We start from the raw sequence: 9,504 nt of genomic DNA on the forward strand, positions 1-9,504 counted from the left end.
GGTAGTATGGTTGGTGTGTTACTGAAGTGGTTGCAAACTCAGACGCATAATTATTCACATTGGTGGCCATACTCTGATGGACAATCTCCACATATAGTAGAAGGAGGCTGGGGCTATTTTTGATTGTGCAACTAATAATTGCACCAAGAGGTATTTGAGCAACTAAAGTCATTCAAACTGGATGACTCTTTCCTTGCACATGTAGACACATGGCTGTGCACTAAGGAAGGGCTTGTAGCTGTATTTGCATAAAGTCGCAGATGCACACATGACCACTGCAGCATGCAACTCAGAATCAAGTCCATAATACATATCTGGACAGTGTTAATAATAGGTAATTAAGTTACAAATACCATACAAGAGTATATTCAAGCAAGACAAACAAAAAAAGTATTTACAGTATTAAGTTGAAATCAGTATACACATCCATTATCCTCTCCTTGGAAAGATGTAAGGGATGCAGTCCCCATGTTGTCTTTAAAATATCGATAGTCATAATGTTGACAGAAGAATGCCAACAGTAATAATTTCAACATTGTTTTAATACATAATAATGCTGACATGTTGCAGAATGTTGACATGAGGGTCAAACTGCAAGGGAAGGGTGTTTGGAATGGTCAAGATTTAGTTGTGAGGGGTAATCTCAGGTTTAGGATAAGGATAAGTAGTAGGTAAAGGGGATAGCATACAGGAACTCTGCATCACCTCGCATTGCCAAGATAATATTTCATCAGTGTCGATATGCGATGAACATTAAGACAATGTCCATTTTCTCATGTCATCATGATGAATGCAGACATTATGCATGTTCACAAAACATACAGCACCCAATTTAATAATGTAAGTAGACTGCAGCAGTTGCAATAATAGTATTAGCATAAGTTGGAGACATTTTGATGCATTCAGCCATTCTGCTCCTGAGGTTTAGTACTATCTCCAAAGGATTCTATCTTGTGGTCAGCATGGATTTAATTTTTAGGTCAGCATGGCTTACAGTAGTTTGACTGCACTAACACAACTCCTCAAGTTACTGTCTCATCCCAGTTAGCTCAAGTTTTCCAAAAAGCATATTGTTTCTCAGTCAGAATGACACCGGATGTGTACAAATTGTTGGTACACATGTACATTTAAAAGAAATGTAATAGTGAAAATAGAGTTTTCATTCTACTCAGCATGAGCCCCTAAATCTTGATTAAGATTTCCTAGATAGATTCAGCACTCTGAGTGGTTAAATTAACCTTATTTTTTAAGTGTTCTCTTCTGTGATTTGGGGAAGTACTTAGTTTACTATTAGAGCATTTTAAATTTAATTATGCAAACATATTCATTACAGAATGATGTGAATTCCTTCAATTATATTTATGCTTAATCTAGTTTGGATCTTAAACTGATTGACAGCATCTTTGTAATTTAAAAAGTGGGAGAGAAATATATTAAACTTGAAGAGACTAGTGACTGGATTTTAAATCTCTCCACTTAATTACATTATTTTACAACCTGTGTAGCTGACTTCATGAAATTAAAAATGATTTTGAACCTCAGATGTTATGGTCAAGGTGGATGGGGAAAAAATCATCTAGTGAGAACAATGTTTTAAAAAAAAATCTATCCCAATTTCCTTATTTTTAGTTTGTTTGTATACTGTAGCTCTATGGAATATGAGTTTATGTAAAATACATCCTGAAATGGCAGGAGCATCTGTCTCATTAAAATATTATTAGGTTTGCAAATAAAACCGAAATATAAGTAAAAAATATCATGTGTTCTCCAATGATCCTTTTGTCCAAGACGAAAAATATCTAATCCAAGAAAAAGTCTCATACTGCAGCTACCCAAAAATAGAAAAAGGTGAAAAATAATGAGTTCCTGGGGGATACAGTATGTTTAAGTATTGAGTTAAACTTACAATACTCTATGACTCATGTAAAGTGATATGATATGAGATTATTCATTGCTAATGATGAAAAAAAAATATAAGTGAAGAGTAAGATGTGATGTTGGCCCTCATTCCGAGTTGATCGCTAGCTGCCGTTGTTTGCTGTATAGCGATCATGTAAAAAAATGGCAAATACGCGCATGCACCGCAATGCGCACGTGTGGCGTACAGGTACAAAGAGCATCGTGATTTTTCACGGGTTCTAGCGACGCTTTCAGGAGATTGACAAGAAGTGGGAGTTTCTGGGTGTCAACTGACCGTTTTCTGAGAGTGTTTGGAAAAATGCAGGCATGCCCGGGCGTTTGCTGGGCGGGTATCTGACATCATTACCGTGTCATTCGTCGCAGCATTCATCGCACAGAATAGTAACTACAGGGCTGGTCTTGTTTTGCACAAAATATGTTTGCAGCCGCTCTGCTGCACCGGCGTTTGCACTCCTGCAAAGTGAAAATACACTCCCACATGGGTGGCGACTACGCGTTTGCACGGCTGCTAAAAGTAGCTAGCAAGCGATTAACTCGGAATGAGGGCCTTTGTGAGAGAATCTGCAACACAATAACAAGAGCTGATGAAATGGAAAATGTGTATTATTAATCTCTAACAATTAATCATGTTTTAGAAAAATGCTGGGAAAATTACCAGGCATTTGTAATATTTCACCACTGCTGGAAATATTAATGCACATATTAGTAAACATTGGCAATCCGTGTCATGTGAAGAGTAGTACTGTTAGAAGTATGTAATTGTTGCAGATAGAAATAATATTAATTTATGTTTAATACTGACCTTCTTATTGTCCTTTACTATTGCTTGGTATATTACTTTGTATATTCACCCACATACAATGACTGGATAGTCCAGGCCCAATCATTCCTCAAACCACCATATTCAGGCAGTCCATTTAGTACTCACTACTCCATCATCCCTTGGGTACTGTCTTAGGACCTAATTCAGACCAGATCGCTCCTCTGCAAATTTGCAGAGGTTTGCGATCAGATAGTCACCGCCCAGACACGGTGAAATCCCGCCCCGTGCAAGTATCTATATGCCGTGCGAAAAGCTTTGCAAATGCCGGTCTGCTGCAAATCCATTCGCAAATCACTCACCATCTAATGTTTTTTTTCAGTCTGTGCATAGCCCAGGACTTACTCCTACAGTGCGAAAGAAACAGGCTGATCAGGCAGGAGCTGACATCACACATCCTCCCTAAAAACACTTGGAAACGCATGTGTTTATCCTGACACTCCCAGAATGGCCAATTGGCCAGTTACCACTTCCAAATGTCCGCTTCCTGTAAATCAACCTGCATTCGCCTAGCAAACCTGCGTTCGGCAATCGGCCACCTTGCAAATTCACACAACAGCAATTTTGTCATCATGGTCAACAACTGCAGCCACTGGTGGCTGACTTATACAAACATCATTAACATCTTCAGTGTCAGATAGTAGAAGTACACACATATCCCCCTCATCCTGTTCAACTTCCACACACGAATTCTCAGTTTCTATTATGTACTCCTCATCAACACCCTCTTTACTTGTACTGCTCCCCACATGTCCAGATGGTTCAGAAGGTGGAAGGAGGTGAAAGGCTTCTCTATGAGGACAGCGTGAGAAATGTCAGGCTCACACATAGCTGTTGTGGACACCCCAAAACATTCCTCAAGAATGTCTAAAGATTCTGATTCTGAATGTACAGTTTGTCTTACTGCCTCTGCAGCTAACTTTCCTTTTCATGTTTTTTTCTTTACCACTGTAAAATTAATTGATTTTACATGCCCTGACTTAAGTCCTCTATGCTGCTGGGCATCTACCTTACTAGATGATGCTGAAGGACTTGTATTGTCCTGATTGGTGGCAGAACCTGCACCACTAGTTTGTGCTTCCTGCTCTCCTCTCATTTGTTCGTCCTCTATATCTATCCACAAACAATGGGTACAACATACAGTGCTGGCCCTAGCCAATTTGATGCCCTAGGCAAGATTCTGTCAGGTGCCCTCTCAAGGATATAGATGGGAAGAGGGAGTCAGGGAGATAGTGGGTGACTGGGGAGGGAGGGGTAAAAGGGAAATATTGGGTGACTGGCAAGGAAAAGGGAGAGAGTGGGTGACGGAGATAGTGGGTGGCAGGAAGACACTGCGTGACAGAGAGAGGGTTAGGACAGAGGGAAAAGGGACTGGACAGAATAGAAGGGACAGAAAAAAGGGGGGACAGGACAATGGGGACAGGACCAGGACAGAGGTGACAGGGAAGGTAAGAGGTGACAGGGACAGTACAGTGATGGCAGAACAAAAGGCAAGGCAGGACAGAGGTGACAGGAACAGTACAGAAGTAACAGGGCCAGGATAGAGGTGGCATGGACAGGGGCTAGAAAACACATGTCAGGACCAGGACAGATGGAGTAAGGACAGGACAGAACACAGGAGACAGGGGAGAGGAGTGACAGGAACAGGACAGAGGTGACAGGGCAAGGTCAGAGATGATAGGGACAAGACAGATGGGACAGGAGAAAGGAGTGATAGCACTGGGACAGAGGGGGCAGGAATATGACAGTGGGGACTGGGACATTACAGTGTGGACAGGACAGAGGGTACAGGACAGTGACAGGATAAAGGTCATACAGTAGGACCAAGACAGGGGGGACAGGACAGAGAGAACTGGAGAGAGGGGTGACAGGTACAGGACAGAGGGGACAGGGACAGGAGAGAGATATGGAGGATGCTACGGGCACCTACTGCATATGGGAAGTGGCAGAGAGGTCGAAAACTATACACAGCATGACTGTAGTTTAGGATTGCAGTTTGCAAGTGAGTGCCAAGTTCACTACATGGAGATATATATATATATATATATGTGTACACACACACATAGTGACCCTGATCTACCAGACAAGGCGGCACTCCGCGTTCTTACTTTTTGCACTTTACCAAGACCATGGAGTGCTGCCCTGTCTCTGGGATCAGGGACAAAGTATATTTATTGTTAGTCCTTAGGAGCGCGCCCTAGCAAGTGTTTGATAATACAAGTGTCTTTCTACTCGTATGTGTGTGAGTGTGTGTATATACTGTGTGTGTATATATATATATATATATATTTACTGTATATATATACTATACACACACACACACACACACACACATATATATATATATATATATATATATATATATATTAGAGATGAGCGAGTTCGGTTCCTCGGAATCCAAACCCCCCCGAACTTCCCCCATTTTACACGGGTCCGAGGCAGACTCGGATCCTCCCGCCTTGCTCGGTTAACCCGAGCGCGCCTAAACGTCATCATCCCGCTGTCGGATTCTCGCGAGATTCGTATTCTATATAAGGAGCCGCGCATCGCCGCCATTTTCACTTGTGCATAGGAGATGATAGGGAGAGGACGTGTGCAGCGTTCTCTCAGTTGTGTTCAGTGTGCTGCAAATATCTGTGCTCAGTGTGCTGCAAATATCTGTGCTCAGTGTGCTTGCAAATATCTGTGCTCAGTGTGCTGAAAATATCTACGTTCTCTGCCTGAAAAACTCTCCATATCTGTGCTCAGTGTGCTGCAAATATCTGTGCTCAGTGTGCTTTATTGTGGGGACTGGGGACCACCAGTATTATATAGTAGGAGGACAGTGCAGAGTTTTGCTGACCAGTGACCACCAGTATTATACGTTCTCTGCCTGAAAAACGGTCCATATCTGTGCTGCATTGTAGTATATAGTAGGAGTACAGTGCAGAATTTTGCTGACCAGTGACCACCAGTATTATATCAGTACGGTACAGTAGTCCACTGCTCTACCTACCTCTGTGTTGTCAAGCATACTATCCATCCATACCTGCGGTGCATTTTAGTTGTTGTGTGCAGTAGTAGGAGGACAGTGCATAATTTTGCTGACCACCAGTATATAATATATAGCAGTACGGTACAGTAGTCCACTGCTCTTCCTACCTCTGTGTCGTCAAGTATACTATCCATAAATACCTGTGGTGCATTTTAGTTGTTGTGCGCAGTAGTAGGAGGACAGTGCATAATTTTGCTGACCACCAGTATATAATATATAGCAGTACGGTACAGTAGTCCACTGCTCTACCTACCTCTGTGTCGTCAAGTATACTATCCATCCATACCTTTGGTGCATTTTAGTTGTTGTGCGCAGTAGTAGGAAGACAGTGCATAATTTTGCTGACCACCAGTATATAATATATAGCAGTATGGTACAGTAGTCCACTGCTCTACCTACCTCTGTGTTGTCAAGTATACTATCCATCCATACCTGTGGTGCATTTTAGTTGTTGTGCGCAGTAGTATGAGGACAGTGCATAATTTTGCTGACCACCAGTATATAATATATAGCAGTACGGTACAGTAGTCACTGCTCTACCTACCTCTGTGTCGTCAAGTATACTATCCATCCAGCGACCTTGGTGCACCTATTTTTTTCTTTGCATCATGTGCTGTTTGGGGACTATTTTTTGAAGTGCCATCCTGTCTGACACTGCAGTGCCACTTCTAGATGGGCCAGTTGTTTGTGTTGGCCTCTTGGGTCGCTTAGCTTAACCATCCAGCGACCTTGGTGCACCTCTTTTTTTCTTTGCATCATGTGCTGTTTGGGGACTATTTTTTAAATCTGCCATCCTGTCTGACACTGCAGTGCCACTCCTAGAAGGGCCAGGTGTTTGTGTCGGCCACTTGGGTCGCTTAGCTTAACCATGCAGCGACCTTGGTGCACCTTTTTTTTATTCTGCATCATGTGCTGTTAGGGGACTATTTTTTAAATCTGCAATCCTGTCTGACACTGCAGTGTCACTCCTAGATGGGCCAGGTGTTTGTGTCGGCACCTCGGGTCGCTTAGCTTAGCCACACAGCTACCTCATTGCACCTCTTTTTTTCTTTGCATCATGTGCTGTTTGGGGACTATTTTTAAAATCTGCCATCCTGTCTGACACTGCAGTGCCACTCCTAGATGGGCCAGTTGTTTGTGTCGGCCACTTGGGTCGCTTAGCTTAACCATCCAGCGACCTTGGTGCACCTCTTTTTTTCTTTGCATCATGTGCTGTTAGGGGACTATTTTTTAAATCTGCCATCCTTTCTGACACTGCAGTGCCACTCCTAGATGGGCCAGGTGTTTGTGTCGGCCACTCGGGTCGCTTAGCTTAGCCACACAGCTACCTTATTGCACCTCTTTTTTTCTTTGCATCATGTGCTGTTTGGGGACTATTTTTTGAAGTGCCATCCTGTCTGACACTGCAGTGCCACTCCTAGATGGGCCAGGTGTTTATGTCGGCCACTTGGGTCACTTAGCTTCTTCATTCAGCGACTTCGGTGCAAATTTTAGGACTAAAAATAATATTGTGAGGTGTGATGTGTTCAGAATAGACTGGAAATGAGTGGAAATTATGGTTATTGAGGTTAATAATACTATGGGATCAAAATTACCCCCAAATTCAATGATTTAAGCTGTTTTTGAGGGTTTTTTTGTAAAAAAAAACACCCGAATCCAAAACACACCCGAATCCGACAATAAAATTTCAGGGAGGTTTTGCCAAAACGCGTACGAATCCAAAACACGGCCGCGGAACCGAATCCAAAACCAAAACACAAAACCCGAAAAATGTCCAGTGCACATCACTAATATATATACACGCAGCCCACCAAAATTACAAGTGGACTCTGACACTAAATCAATTAAACTGCTTACTGCTTTCTGTTTTAAACAAATATAGTACTGGCCTAGCCACCCCTTCACTTTTTAAGCTGCTGCTCTGCATTGCATTGATGATGTAAAAGAGCAGTGGCTTGGTCACAGTGGTAGCGTAGCTGTGGCCAGAGTCAGCCTGACTCTGCAAAAGAGCATGGGACGAGGAGCTGCTGTGGTTGGGCATGTACAGCAGCCCTTCTCCCGGTGCACCTGCCATCTTGTTAGGGGCAGTGGGCTGCAATGCCCAAGCTGCCGTTCAACAGCTCTGTAGTCCATACTCCATAGCTGCAGGTACACTCTCTGGTGCTACGGCAGGCGGCTCTGCTTACATAAGAGCAGAGCTACTGGTGGGAACCAAACATCACCAACACCAATGGTTACTGAGCAGTCCACTTGGTGAAGGCAGATGCCCTAGGCAATTGACTAGTCTGCCTATAGCTAGGGCCGGCTCTGACAACACACACCACAATTTGTACAAAAAATGTCAGAAATAGTAATCAAACACTGCGGTTTAATTTCACCAAAGGTTTGCAAAAATATGTTTATGAGTACAAAATAATAATCAAACATTGCAGTTTAATTTCACCAATAGTGTCGCACAATTCGTGGGGTGGTCTTCAGTATGCCGACTGATGGTCAGTATGCCGACTGATGGGATCCCGACAGCCGGCATACCGACACTTATTCTCCCTCCTGGGGGTCCACGACCCCCCTGGAGGGAGAATAAAATATTGTGGCGCGCGTAGCACGCCACCGTGCCCGTAGCGTGGCGAGCGCAGCGAGCCTACAAGGGGCTCATTTGCGCTCGCCACACTGTCGGTAAGCTGGCGGTCAGGCTCCCGGCGCCTGTATGCTGGTCGCCGGGAGCCCGACCGCATGCATACCATAGTGAACCCAATTCGTGTATGAGTCATAAATAGTAATTGAACACTGCAGTTGACCTTTACCAACAGTGTTGCACAATACGTGTATGAGAAGGAAATAAAATGTATTACTGTAGTACCACCTTCACCCACAGCGTCACACAATACATGTGTGCATCAGACATAGTAATCAAACACTGCGGTTGACCTTCACCAACAGTGTCACACAATATGTGTATGAGTAGGAAATAAAATATATTACTGTGGTACCACATTCACCCACAGCATCGCACAATACATGTACGAATACAAAATAATATACTGCGGTCTGACTGTCAGTGTCACAGTACTTATGAAAATTAAATAAAAATTATATAATACACTGGGGTACTACACAAACAAAAAAACATATTTTCTTTTATAATTATATTTTTAGACTTTATGTTTTTAACTTTTAATATTTAAATTTTACACTGGGGCGGAGCCCCTGGATGGACGCACAGATTACCCTTTTTAGATACAACAGACAGAGCACCCCACCTGGATTGATACAGTAAACAGAGCACCCCTTTTGGATACAGCAGGCAGAGCACCCGTGGATTGATACAGCAGACAGAGCACCCCTTTCAGATACAGCAGACAGAGCACCCTTGACTGATTCAGTAAATAGAGCACTCCTTTCAGATACAGCAGACAGAGCACCCCTTATAGATATGGGAGACAGAGTACCCCTGGACTCATACAGCAGACAGAGACTCGGATCGTACTCGAATTCCAAACTTCGGGTGTGTCCGGTTCTCAGAGAACCAGACCCGCTCATCTCTATTGATGGGTAGTATTAATGTCTGTTAAGATCTGATTAAATGTGGGTATGTCTTTAAACACCAATGCAGTTGGAAGCTGGAGAGGTTGTTAAATGGACTAGCATATCCAGTGCATACATGTGTTAACAACCTACTGCTCTACATTTTCAATTTTGTTCTCATTGTCTCCTTTACCAAAATGATCCT

The sequence above is a fragment of the Pseudophryne corroboree genome, chromosome 2 (genome assembly GCF_028390025.1).
Source record: "Pseudophryne corroboree isolate aPseCor3 chromosome 2, aPseCor3.hap2, whole genome shotgun sequence".
In the NCBI taxonomy this organism is placed as follows: Eukaryota; Metazoa; Chordata; class Amphibia; order Anura; family Myobatrachidae; genus Pseudophryne; species Pseudophryne corroboree.